This window comes from Dromiciops gliroides, chromosome 3, assembly GCF_019393635.1.
Source record: "Dromiciops gliroides isolate mDroGli1 chromosome 3, mDroGli1.pri, whole genome shotgun sequence".
Lineage (NCBI taxonomy): Eukaryota > Metazoa > Chordata > Mammalia > Microbiotheria > Microbiotheriidae > Dromiciops > Dromiciops gliroides.
The window spans coordinates 621,838,038-621,853,000 of NC_057863.1; positions in this window are offsets into that span (position 1 = coordinate 621,838,038).

The following is a 14,963-nucleotide window of genomic DNA, read 5'->3' on the forward strand; positions in this document are numbered from 1 at the left end:
TCAAGAGGCCTGATTTCTATATTGTAATGCTCATAATAGTAAAGCCTTCCTTGTTAAAATGTATAAGTAGTGAAGATATGAGGTTATTATCATTGGTTGTATTAAAATTCTTCTTTGCCAGTTTGTCATAGTTGTGAACTCCTAGGCTCTACTCTTGTCCTACAGGTATGCAAATGAAAGTCCTATCATATGGTTTATTGGATAGAGTGCTAGAGTTGGAGTCAGAGGGACCTGAATTCAAATTCAAATTTTTTGCCTACAGAATTTAGTAGCTTCATGGCCATGATCAAGTCATAGCCTTTCTGGGTCTCAGTTTCCTCCTCTGAAAAATGGAGGCAATAATACCAGTAGCATCTCCCTTGTGGGATTGACATAAACAAATAGCTTTCAGGATCCCTTCACTATCCCCAAACACTGTTTATAGGGTTAAACAGGAGAACTCTTGATTTGCTGGACTGGGGGCATTCTCTATAGAGCTCAATTTACTCTCTCTGGCTCTTTGTTGAGAGATCTGCCCCTTGTTCAGCAACTTCTGATTAGGCCTTGGTGTTTGGGGGATGTCTCAAAGTTGATTAGTGACTGAGAATCAGAAAGGGTGGACTCTTATTTAAGAAGTCTAGAGAAGAGCTAAGAAAATGATTCTGCCCTTCTCTTTTGGGCCACTTTCCTTTAGCATAGTCTTCTTTTCTCCCTTATATTTCCAGTAAAGGGGTAAGAGGAATTTGCCACCCCAAGTGGCAATAGCAGATTGCAGTACAAGAATTATGTTTCAGGTGTGTTTTCATAAATAAATAACATTTTACTGGGCTCTGCTTTCTAGGTTGTTTTCTTACATTTCTGTATTTTATGGGTGAATTTGTATGATTCACATTCTTAGTTACAATTGTTGATTATATATTTCTCTCTATCATATCTTCTTATACTTTTACCTTCTCTTTGCCTCCATCTAACCCTTTTCTAAGAAGAATAAGATGGGGAAAGAACCTTAGTGTGACAAATTCTAGTAATCTGTAATTAAATGGTGTGATCCTGTTCCTCTGTCCATTCTCTCTTATTTAGCCCATACATTAGTCACTAGTACTTACATTTTCTTCCTCATCCTTTTTATACTCTATTTTTGATCCACACTTCAAAGTTGACATTTGTTTTGGTTGTGACTATTCTGTTTCCTACACTACCATTCCCCCTTAAGCCTTCTCTCCTCTCCCCTGCTGAATTCAATGTATTTCTAACCCAAACTCGTGTGTATGTGTTTAACCTTCCTTTGTCTAGTTCAGGTAAGAATGAAGTTCATGATTTGCTTGTTCTCCCTATCCCTTCCTTCAAGTGCGTATACTCTTATCAATACCCCAATTACGAGAAATACTAAGTTCCTTCATCCATTTTTTTTTTTTGCTAGTATATTTATCCTTTCCTTTTCTTTCTTAGGAGCAGAAAACCAGAATAGAATCACACCTAGTCTATGTGTTTGTCTTTTAAAATATCTTTCCTGGTTGGAAGTCTGTTACCTACATTTTGGAAAAAACCCTAGACATGAACCATATCTAAACTTTGTTATAGATATTTCTTTGGAGTTACTTTGGGATGAGGAAAGAGCCAGAAATCCTGACTCTCTTTAGGGTCAGGTTTCCAAGGATAGAACTCTTCCCTTTTTTGTAAGCCTATAATACCCCTTGTTGGGATTCCGTGGTCCACAGTAATATGTCAGTTGTTAATTGAAAGGCAGAATGGTATTGTTCGACTCATATGGCCCCAGCTCCCTGGGATGAAAGTATGACAAGGCTAATAAACCTAGAGAATTCTACCTTCTCTGCCCAGGTAAGACAGATCTTTCCTGGTAAGCTGCTTCCCTGTTCCTGGAACAATTATTTTTTTCTTTTCTTTTTCTTTCTTTCTTTTTTTTTTCCAGGGCAATGAGGGTTAAGTGACTTGCCCAAGGTCACACAGCTAGTAAGTGTCAAGTGTCTGAGGCCGAGTTTGAACTCAGGTCCTCCTGAATCCAGGGCCGGTGCTCTATCCACTGCACCACATAGCTGCCCCCTCCTGGAACAAGTCTTTTTTTTTTTTTAGTGAGGCAGTTGGTGTTAAGTGACTTGCCCAGGGTCACACAGCTAGTAAGTGTTAAGTGTCTGAGGCCAGTGCTTTATCCACTGCGCCACTTAGCTGCCCTTGGAACAATTCTGAGGTGGTTTTCTACTGGTTTGGAGGGGAAATTTGGGAGAGCTTCAGAGGGTTTCTTCCTCACTCCACCATCTTGGCACCAGAAGTCTAAAAAGGTATATAAAAATTCACTGAAGAGAAGAACTCCTTAAAAAGTGGAACTGGCCAAATGGAAAAGGAGGCAAAAAAGAAAAAGCTCACTAAGGAAAATAATTCCTTAAAAATTAGAATTGGGCAAGTAGAAGCTAAGGACTTTATGAGACATCAAGAAACAATAAAACAAAATCAAAAGGATGAAAAAATAGAATACAATGTGACATCTTATTGGAAAAATAGCTGGAAGTATATCCAAGAGAGATAATTTAAGAATTATTGAGGGGCAGCTAGGTGGTACAGTGAATAAAACACTGGACCTGGATTCAGGAGGACCTGAGTTCAAATCCGGTCTTGGACAGTTGACACTTACTACCTGTGTGACCCTGGGCAAGTTACTTAACCCCAATTGCCTCTCACATACACACACACAATAATTATTGAACTACCTAAAAACCATGATTAAAGAAAAAGCCTAGACATTATCTTTCAAGAAATTATTAAGAAAAATGAAAACTCCCAGGAATATTATAGCCAAATTCCAGAGCTCCTGGGTTAAGGAGAAAATTTTGCAAGCAGCCTAAAAGAAATAATTCAAATATCATGGAGCCACAGTCAGGATAACACAAGATTGAGCAGTTTCTACATTAAAAGATCAGAGGTCTTGGAATATGATATTCTGGAGGGTAAAAGAGCTAGGATTACAACCAAGAATCATCTACCCAGTAAAACTGAGTATAATCCTTCAGGGGGGAAGTGGATACTCAGTGAAAGAGAGGACTTTCAAGCATTCCTGATGAAAACATCAGAACTGAATAGAAATTTGACTTTCAAATATAAGATTCAAAAGACACATAAAAAAGTAAACAAGAAAGAGAAATCATAAGGGATTCAGTAAGGTAAAACTGTTTACATTTCTATGTGGAAAATGATACTTGTAACTCCTAAAAATATTCTTATTATTAGGTCACTTAGAAAGAGTATACATAAAAAGCAAAGGTGTGAGTTGAATATGATGGGATGATTATCTCAAAAAATAAAACAAAGGGGTAAAAAAGAAGAATACACTAGGAGAAGAGAAAAGAGAAAGGTAAAATGGGGTAAATTATGTGACATAAAAGAGGCCCCAAAGAAATTTTATAATGGGAAAATGAGGGAAGAGGGAAAGGAGAATACATGAACCTTACTTTCATCAGAATTGGCTCAGAGGGAATAACAAACACACTCAGTTGGGTATAGAAATCTATCTTACCATACAGGAAAGTAGGAGGGGAGGAGGATAAGAGAAGGGGGGATGGAGCTGATAGAAGGAAGTGCAAATTGGAGAAGGTAAAAGGCAAAGGCAAAACAGTTTTGAGAATAGACAGAGTAAAAGGGGAGAGAGGGGGGAGGATAAACAGTGGGAAATGGGATAGAGAGAAATACATAGTTAGCAATCATTAACTATGAAAAAATAGTTTACAGCAACTTTTTCTGATGAAGACCTCATTTCTCAAATAGAGAGAAATCAGTCAAATTTAGAAAAACAAGAGACATTCCTCAATTGATAAATGGTCAAAGGATATGAACAGGCAGTTTTTAGACAAAGTCAGCAAAGCTATCTATATTCATATGAAAAAAATGCTCTAGATCACTATTGACTAAAGAAATGCAAATTTCAACAACTCTTGGCTACTACCACATACCTATCAAATGGGCTAATATGACAGAAAATGAAAATGACAAATGCTGTAGGGGTTGTGGGAAAATTAAAGCACTAATGTGCTGTAGGTGAAGTTGTATACTGACTCAACCACTCTGTAATTCCAAATTAAAACTTGGAACTATGTCCAAAGGGCCATAAGCCATGCATACCCTTTGACCAAGTGATACCACTTCTAGGTCTATCCCAAAGAAATAAAAAAAGGAAAAGGACCTATAGTTATAAAAATATAGTTGTTTTACTAGTGGCAACAAATTGGAGATTGAGGGGATGCCCATCAATTGGGGAATGGCTGAACAAGTTGTTGTATATAGTTGTAATGGAATACTATCATAAGAAATGGTGAGCAGGATGCTCCCAGAAAAACCTGGGAAGACTTACATTAACTTATGCAAAGTGAGACCAGGAGAACATTGTACACAGTAACAACAATATTGTATAATGATCTACTGTGAATAACTCAGCTATTCTCAGCAATACAATGATCCAAGACAATTCTGAAGAACTTATGATGAAAGGTGCTGTCCATCTCCAGAAAAATAACTGGACCCTGAATGCAGATTAAAGATACTTTTTCTTTACTTTCTTTATCTTTCTTGTCTGTTTTCTTTCATAGCATGATTTACTTGAAATTATGTTTTGCATTTCTGCACATGTATAATCTTTGTAAAATTGCTTGCCTTTTCAATGAGTGGAGAAGGGGAGTGAAGGAGAGAATTTGAAAAAAGAATATTATAATTATTTTTACATGTAATTGGGGAAAACATAAAATATTAAATTAACAAATGTTTACCTGAAATGTATCATGATAGATATTAATAAATGTTTATTGACTTAACTTGTCCACTGGTCTCCATATCACTCTCCCTTCTTTCTAAAGGAATTCATTTCCCAGTTTTCTGGCTTCCTCTCTTCCTTAACTTCTGTCCTTATTACAGTGGGATTTAGCCTTCATGTTGATGCTTTTTCAAATACCCTTACCTCTCAGTTATTCAATCTCAGGAGATTCCATGATCTATTTCTCCATTCTGCTTTAATAATGAACAGGAATGGTCCCATTCTGGATTTCACCATTACTCACAAGTGTTATGTTAACTGGATTATAAGTTATTAAATCATTCCCCCTCTGCCTATGCCATACCACTCTCTAATATAGTCTATTCCTGCACCATTACCCCCAGACTCTGTTAGCACTAACCCCTCAGCATTGTTAGGACATTGTCCCTGCTCTGACTTCACTTTCATCTTCTCCCAATCTCAACCCTGTAGTTAACCAGTTCTCTACAACAGTGCATTCCTCTCACCCCTTAATTTTATTTTTTTTAAAGATATCATCCCTTCATATTTAACTCACACGTGTGTCCTCTGTCTAAATATACTTCATTCAGCTGCCCTAATAATGAGAAAGTTCTTATGAGTTACAAGTATCATCTTCCCATGTAGGAATGTAAACCATTTAACCTTTTAATATCCCTTATGGTTTCTTTTTCCTGTTTACCTTTTTATGTTTCTCTAGGGTCTTGTATTTGAAAGTCAAAGTTTCTATTCAGCACAGGTCTTTTCATCAAGAATTACTGAAAGTCCTCTCTTTCATTGAATTCCTATTTTTCCCCTGAAAGATTATACTCAGTTTTGCTGTTAGGTGATTCTTGGTTGTAATCCCAGTTCCATTACCCTCCAGAATATCATATTCCAAGCCCTCTGGTCTTTTAATGTAGAAGCTGATAGATCTTGTGTTATCCTGACTGTGGCTCCAAAATACTTGAATTGTTTCTTTCTGGCTGCTTGCAATATTTTCTCCTTGACCTGGGAGCTCTGGAATTTGGCTATAACATTCCTGGAAGTTTTCATTTTAGGATCTCTTTCAGGAGGTGATCAGTGGATTCTTTCCATTTCTATTTTGCCTTCTGTTTCTAGAATATCAGGGCAGTTTCTTGGAAGATGATGTCTAAGCTTGTTTTTTGGTCATGGCTTTCAGGTAGTCCAATATTTTTCAAATTATCTCTCCTGGATCTGTTTTCCAGGTCAGCTATTTTTCCAAGGAGATATTTCACATTGCCCTCTATTTTTTTCATTCTTTTGGTTTTGCTTTATTGTGTCTTGATTTCTCATAAAGTAATTAGCTTCCATTTGCTCAATCCTAATTTTTAAGCAATTATTTTCTTTAGAGAGCTTTTGTACCTCCTTTCCTAATTGGCCAATTTGACTTTCCAAGCTGTTGACTTTTTTCATGACCCTCCTGCATCACTCTCATTTCTCTTTCCATTTTTTCCTTTACCTCTCTTGCCTTATCTTCAAAGTCCTTTTTGAGTGCTTCCATGGCCTGAGAACAATTCATATTTTTCTTGGAAGCTTTGGATGTAGGAGCTTTGACTTTGTTAACTTCTTCTGAGGGTGTATTTTGATCTTCCTTGTCACCAAAGAAACTTTCTAGAGTCAGCATTTTTTTTCTGTTTGCTCATTTTGCCAGCCTATTTCTTGACTTCTAACTCCTTCTTAAAGGGGGGCACTGTTTCCAGGGTGCATCATCCCAAGCTTCAGGGGGTCCAAGGTGGTACAATTTAAGGAGAGGCACATTCTCCACTCCCCTGGCCTGTGCTCTCCTTCATTTCCTTTTTTTGTTTTGTTTTTGTTTTTGTTTTTTTTAGTGAGGCAATTGGGGTTAAGTGACTTGCCCAGGGACACACAGCTAGTTAGTGTTAAGTGTCTGAGGCCGGATTTGAACTCAGGTACTCCTGACTCCAGGGCCAGTGCTCTATCCACTGCGCCACCTAGCTGCTCCTCATTTCCTTTTTAATAGAATTAATTAACCATATGAGGGGAGTGCAGTGAATTTTATTTTTCCTAGATTTTAACAAAGCTTTTGATAAAGTATCACATATAACTCTTGTTAAAAATAGAGAGATGTGGACTGGAAGTCAACGCAATTTGATAAATTAAATAAAAAATTGGTTAGATTGCTAGACTCAAAGAATAGTTGTCACTGTGTCTCTAGTGGAGAACTGTGATGTTTAAAATCTAAATTGTGATCACCTTAAATTAGAAGCTTTAGCACCAGTCCTTGGGCATTAAACATTTATTAAAGCATACAGATATTCTCATGGAGTTCAGAAAGTTAAGAAAAAAGCCTATTTAGCCTAGAGTTCCAGCCTGGTCTGGTTCTTCCTCAAGTCCTCTGCCACAGGCCTGCTTCAATCACGAACTCTCTCCAGCAAACTGATTGTGGAAGCTTTTTATAGGTCTGGAACAGAGGCGGTCCTTACACATTGCTTCAAGCTGATTGGTTGGTGTCATCCAAATCCACTGGTTCTGAAGGTGTTCTCAAGTTGTGTGGAGGGTGGGGGTGTGACATGATTGGGCCTGAACTTGAGGAAAATCACTTTAGTGGCTGAAGGGAGAGTGCATTGGAGTGGGGAGAGACTTGAGGAAGGCAGATCTCTCCCTCCCAACAGGCTATTGCAGTAATCAAGGCATGAGGTGTTGAGGGCCTGCACCAGAGTTGGGCCAGTGTCAGAGAGAAGGCGGTGTATTCAACAGATGTTGCAAAGGTGAAATCAGTAGGTCTTGGCAACAACTTGGATTTGGGGAATGAGAGAGAGTGAGGAATCCAGGATAACTCCTAGGTTGCTAGCCTAAGGGGACTAGGAGGATGGTGTCCTCTACAATAATAAGGAAGATGTCACTGGTTCTCTTCAAGAATGAAGGACAAACAGGGGCAGCTAGGTGGCACACTGGATAGAGCACCGGCCCTGGATTCAGGAGGACCTAAGTTCAAATTGTAAGGGGCTAAAATTCTAGCTAAATTATCTAAAATCTAATGAGTGATTGGAACACTAATCCATTGTTGGTGGAGCTGTGAGCTGATCCAACCATTCTGGAGAGCAATTTGGAATTATGCCCAAAGGGCAATAAATCTATGCATACCCTTTGACCCAGCAATTCCACTTTTAGGTCTTTTGCCCAAAGAAATCATGGAAGGGGGAAAGGGACCCACATGTACAAAAATATTTATAGCTGCTCTTTACGTGGTAGCAAGGAATTGGAAGTTGAGGGGGTGCCCATCAATTGGGGAATGGCTGGACAAGTTGTGGTATATGAATACAATGGAATACTATTGTGCTGTAAGAAATGATGAGCAGGAAGAGTTCAGAGAAACCTGGAGGGTCTTACGTGAGCTGATGATGAGTGAGATGAGCAGAACCAGAAAAACATTGTACACAGTATCATCAACATTGAGTGTTGACCTACTGTGAAGGACTATATTCTTCTCACCAATGCAATGGTACAGAAGAGTTCCAGGGAACTCATGATAGAAGAGGATCTCCAAATCCAAGGAAAAAAAGAAAGAAAGAACTGTGGAGTATAGATGCTGATTGAACCATATTATTTCTTTTGTTTTGGGTGCTGTTGTTTTTTTTTTCTATTTTGAGGTTTTGCATCACTGCTCTGATTTTTTCTCTTGTAACAGGATTAATGCAGAAATAGGATTAATGTTATTATGTGTATATATATGTGTGTGTATATATCTATATCTATATGCATATGTATAGAGATATATAGACATAACCTATATCAGATTACCTGCTGTCTAGGGGAGGGGGGGAGGGAGGGGAGGGAGGGAGAAAAATCTGAAATTGTAAAGCTTGTATAAACAAAAGTTGAGAACTATCTTTACATGTAATGGAAAAAATAAAATACCTTATACATTATAAAAAAAAATCTAATGAGTGGTTGCCAATAAATTATAAGCTTTAGCAAGAGTGTTTAAATGTTTAAGTATTTATTATAGAGCATTAGGATCAGACAGAAAGGTAAAAATCTAACCATTTCTAAGAGACCCTATCATCCCACCCACCATGGCAAGGTCAGCAACCAAAAAGAGAGAGAACCCCTCCACCAGTGTCCGCTTCCTACTTCATGTCCTCCTCCCAGAAATGGGAGGCTCCTCAAGTTGATTGGCTGGTAGCCTTGATAGACAGTACCCACGAGCAAATGTCACTTCCTGACACTAAGGACCTTGACCACATGGCTTGCCCTCAGAGGCCTTCTCCTTATGGCGGAGCTTTGCTAAGTAAGTCTCCAGCAGGTGGTGTCATTCTAATCGTTACAGCTCCCCTTTGTTTCTTCAAGAAACGGGGTGTTTCCTTGATGAAACAGTAAAAAATAACAGAATATAATACCTGATGCTAAGCAGAGAGTACATGTTATAGATGGTGTATATTATAACATAAGGAGAAAAGAAAAAAAACAACAAAAACAACAAATCAAAACTGTTCATTTAAAGTCTCTGAAAGTCTTTTCTCAGATGTCCTCTAGGTGTAGTCGTGGAATGGAAGTCTCTTCAGGGGTTGATGTGTGGATGCTGGTAATCAGCCAGGAAAATTTCCTACAACATTGAGCTTAACACAACTTTAAAATAGCTTTGTCAATAATCAAATCAAACAATGAGAGTTCTCAAAAACATGTCTAAGGGAATTCAGAATCTTAGTTGTTACACATGAAACATATAATTAAAATAAAAATTGAAACATTCTCTAAAACTTAATATTACTAAATTGAGAAGACAATTGCTGCGATAGAATATAATATACAATTATGCAACAATTTCAAATAATACCCCTTTTTTTTTTTACTAAGTATACAATTACTTTTGTGAAAAATCAGAACATATTTAAATACAAGTTAAAACACAACACAATCCTAAAGAAAACTTTTTTTTGAAAAAGGAACCTTTTACAAATGTTCCTGTCTTTTTTTTTTTTTTAGAATATGTTTATCAAAAATAATACTTCTAGGGGCAGCTAGGTGGCACAGTAGATAGAGCACTGGCCCTGGAGTCAGAAGGACCTGAGTTCAAATATGACCTCAGATACTTAACACTTACTAGCTATGTGACCCTGGGCAAGTCACTTAACCCCAATTGCCTCACCAAAAAAAAAATAATAATACTTCTAGAATCAATTTACACTTGCCATGGAAACCGGTTTGCCTGGGAAATGCTTTATAGAGTTCGATCAAATAATCAGTTGAAAGAAAAAAAATAACAAAAACAAACAACTCAGAATATGGGAGCACAATACTCCCAGAATTAACATTGTATTACGAAATCAAAACCACCTTACATTGTTTCAAAATAGAAATAGATGAATGAATAGAAGAAAATACACATGGAACAATAAAAGACAATGAAATTCAAACTAGGGAAATCTAAATGAATATGAACTTAACATTAATAAGAGTATTACAAAATAATAAACCTGATCACATGACTATAAAAAGCTTTTGCAAATATTCCCCCTTTTTTTAAAAAAGCTAAATATAAAACTCAATCTCAAAAGCATGAAAATCTCCATGAAAATAAACCCATACCATTAATTTCAAAATGTAGATGTAATAGCATAGAAATCCTATGTAACTGCTGAACTGACATTATTCCTCTGAGTGAATTTAGAACACTTTTGATTCCGATATCTAAAATCCCCAATACTCATATCAATACCTTGCTGCTCACTTCTACATTTCTGTAAAATATGTACCCTTACCTGCCAAAAGAAGCGGAGTCTTGAACTATGATGATGACTGCCATTTTTATTCAGCTTAAGTTTGTCTTCTTTAACCCCTGTCTGTCAGTCCTTTCATAATACAAATGCTTTATAAGGTTACTAATTAAAGACAAAAGCAGATTAGCAAAATTATGAACAAAAGGAGCATATCTGGGATTTAAAGGGTTTTCTAAGGTTGTCTTAGGAAAACCACAGCAGGTCGAGTCAGAATCACAGCCAGGCTGGGGAAGGGCTGAGCTTAACTGAGTAGAAGCTGCAAATGTAGATACAGAAAGCTGCACATGCACAAGATCAGAATCTGAGGAGGGTAGATTAGATCTTGTGACCTCCTGGGCAGGAGGATCAAAGGGCTTGGCCAAGGGAGGGGAAAGGGGTGGGGTCTAGAGAGGAGGGGAGGGACCAGGGCAATTTGAATCAGACTTGATTTTGAACTCAGGCCGGCATTCCCCTTCCCCCGTTGCTAGCTAGCGGAGTAAAGGCTTCTAGAGGTTGGGTCGTAGCCTCCAGGCATGCAAAATTAGAGAATCTCTTAGCATTAGAATTTGAAAAAAATGCAGGAGTCAGAGGTTTCTCTGAAAAAGCATGGTGCAAATGTCATTTCCTGACACTAAGGACCTTGACCACATGGCTTGCCCTCAGAGGCCTTCTCCTCATGGCAGAGCTTTGCTACAGTAAATCTCCAGCAGGTGGCGTCATTCCAATCGTTACAAAATCTGGCCTCAAACAGTTAACACTTATTAGCTGTGTGACCCTGGGCAAGTCACTTAACCCCAATTGCCTCCCCCCCAAAAAAAGAATGAAGGACAAACAACAACACAAAAGGGAAGGTAGGAGATGGGGAAGGTTTAGGGGAATGTGAGAAATAATTCATTTGGACTCCTATTCTATTCCAGTCAGTATTAATCAGTGTGATATGATTCTGTAGCAGTAGTGATTATAAGTTCTGTATATTAGGCCCCAGAGCTGTGAGCTTCAGATTGTAAATTCGCTTGCTTAATTATAGAAACCTTACTAGAGGCCCTCCACCCTTGTTTTTCCTTATCATGATGACCGACCCCAGTATGGTCAAGGTAACTAAATTACTTGGAAAGTCCTCCAACTTATTTTTGTACCTCCAGACCACTCTCTCTTGTCCAGCATGAGCATCTGACCATCTTATGACCACTTTGTTAGCGGAGATGCCCCATGCTTCGCCCAACCTGTGACACATCTGTTGTGTCATTTTTGGCCCTCAAAAACAAGGTCTATCAATCAATGAGATTCAGTATTTCACCATGCCTCTTTTGCATATTTGAGTTTCAAACTCTATTTAAAAAAACTCAGGTTCAAGAAGGGGGCATCTCAGATCATGAGGGTCCGCTTCATTAGAGGGGACCACAGACCTTTTAATAAAGTGCCTATGGCTCAGAGCTCTGCCACAGTCTCTTTTATTTTAGGTTGGACAATTTTAATCTCCACAGGGGAAAGTGATAGTTTTCAGCATAATTAGGTCAATTCACAGCTCTACCAATAGTGTATTTATATGCCTGTCTTTCCACAACCCCTCCAACATTGACTATTACCATCTTCTCTTGTTCTTTCCCATTTGCTTGTTGTGATATGAAGCATCACAGTTGTTCTGATTTGCATTTCTCTTCTTATTAGTGATGTGGAGCAATCTTTCATATAGCGATTAATAGTTTGCAATTCTTCCTTGGGGAACTGTTGTTCTCCTTTGCCAACTCCTGTTCCCAATGAGTTCTCCCACAGCCCATTGGGAAATGGCTCTTGGTATCACATATGTCTTTTAGCTTCCTATGTTTTCTGGATATCAGACAAATCACATTTTATTTTTGGTTTTGGTTTTTGTGGGGCAATGGGGGTTAAGTGACTTGCCCAGGGTCACACAGTTAGTAAGTGTCAAGTGTCCGAGAGCGGATTTGAAGTCAGGTCCTCCTGAATCCAGTGCCAGTGCCTTATCCACTATATCACCTAGTTGCCCTGACAAATCACATTTTAATAATAAATGAAAAAGGAATTTATTTTTTAGTAAATCCATGAATTTTTTATGCTTTTTTATATTTCATGATAATCCTTTATTTTTCCCAATTGCACATAAAAACAATTTTAACATTCATTTGTAAAATTTTGAGTTCCAAATTCTCTTCTTCCTCTCTCCTTCCCTCTCCCTGAGACAGTAAGCAATTTGAAAAAGGTTATACATGTGAATCATGTAAAATATATTTCCATATTAGGCAGAACATGGTTATTTGGAAATACGTTAATCATTATGTAATTTCATTGCTGAAAATCATGTCACCTCTAAATATTCACACCTTTAAAAACAGGGGAAATGTTTTTCTAACCCATTTTTTAAAATCTTCCAAATAAAGAATTTTAGTGGATTTTGAACCCATTTGTTAAAAATATAATCTTGTGGTTAGTTTGTAAGCATAAACAATTAACATCATGGAAGAGAAAAACTTACTACCTGAATTTCAACAAAAACTTTTGCATAATTGGTGTATGGAATTAAAACATGAATATTATGAATTAGGGCAGCCAATAAAGCACTTCTTTCATTTGAAGCTACATATCTTTGTGGGGTAGCTTTTTCAGCTGTGATAGCCATTAAAATATCTAAATAAATTTATCCTAGAACCATATATGTGTGTATAACTAACTATATGTGTGTTCACATATATGTGTGCACATATATAGGGATAATGATTAGACTGAGAATTTTACTGGTATCAGGAGCTCCCTGTGAGGACTTCCTCTACAAATGTAAGCCCTAATCTTCTCTACAACTTTTAGACTTAGAAAGTTGACCAGAAGGGGCCTCACTAGGTGGCACAGTAGATAGAGTACCAGCCCTAAAGTCAAGGGGACCTGAGTTCAAATTTGGCCTGAGACACTTACTAGCTGTGTGACCCTGGACGAGTCACTTAACCTTGATTGATTGCCTGCCAAAAAAGGTTGCCTAGAGCACTGAGAGGTTCAGTGATTTGTCCAGGGTTATGTGAGGAATCCATGCCAGAGGTAGGATTTGAACTCAGGCATTTCTGACACCTGGGCCAGCTCACTATCCAAGGCACCATACAACTTCTCTAGGCCCTGAGGATACAAATAAAAATAATGAGACAATCCCTACTGATAAGGAGCTTCATCTTTCCATCTTCTAGGTTGGCACAAAGAAGCCACTAAAGGTCCCATCAAATATCCGGTAGGATTGCTAGGCCTAGTGACCAGAGGCACACAGAAGCTTGCATTCTAGTCATACTGGGGCTTTATCACCCTGGGATCATCCATCTCTTTATCTGGTCACCTACATTTTATCTTAGTGCTTGTGACAATATACACTTAGAAAAGATGATATGAGGATGACCAGCCTAACCTTCCTGTTTGTGGATGAGCAGTACTTCAAATTATTTATGCACTATTCATCCATCAGAAACTACACTCTTGGTTCTATTTTTTTTTTGCAGGGCAACAAGAGTTAAGTGACTTGCCCAGGGTCACACAGCTAGTAAGTGTCAAGTGTCTGAGGCCAAATTTGAACTCAGGTCTTCCTGAATCCAGGGCTGGTGCTTTATCCACTGTGCCACCTAGCTGTCCCGGCACTCTTGATTCTAAGGCAGGACTATATTCCCAGTTTCTTCCTCTTAGCCTCAGAACTTTTCTGCAAAATGGAAAATTGAAACTCACTAGGGGACCTAACTTGTGTGAGGGCCAAAATTTGATATACGGAGTGCTATTTGGGTGACTTGCCAGAATATTGGGGTCCCAGAAATATGAGGGACCTTTTAGGTTCCCCCTCCCCTCTGACCTACCCTTTTAGATATTTCTCCCAGGCCAATAAGAAAGGAGCCTTTAAGCTTTAATTCACAAAAGGATAAGATTTTATTAATTGGGAATTAATTAAACAACAAAGGTGAAACTAATAAAAATCAAAGATAAGGAAATAGGAAAATAGAAATACAGATAAATACTCTTAACTCTAAACTTAACCTATTCAATCCTCAGACTGTTTCCAATTAAGCTAGTTCAAAGGAATTTAGGGTTTTCCGTAATTAACTCACCAACACCTGGACAGTCTACAGTTGCTCACGCCACCAAGGAAAACAGCCGCTGAGACAGAGTGAACACACGCCACCACCACAAGGGCAGAAGACTGAGAGCCTGTGCTCCTGCAGATGCCTAGCATTCCGGAAGAAGCCTCCGCCTCCTTTCAGGGAGCATTCAATCTTTCCTCCCCCAAAAGGGGAGGTCCTTCAAAAACTGCCTATGGAGAGTTTTCCTTCTGACCTCAGTAGCATATGTAACCTGAGGGAGGGCCAGGTGTGGCCCCTCCCAAATGAGTCAGCTAAAAACTGCAATATTAATCTTTACCACAAATAATTTTTACCACATTTGGGATAGAGTTCATACTTGCCATTCTTTCCTGAAAGTCCTGGGAGTGAGGT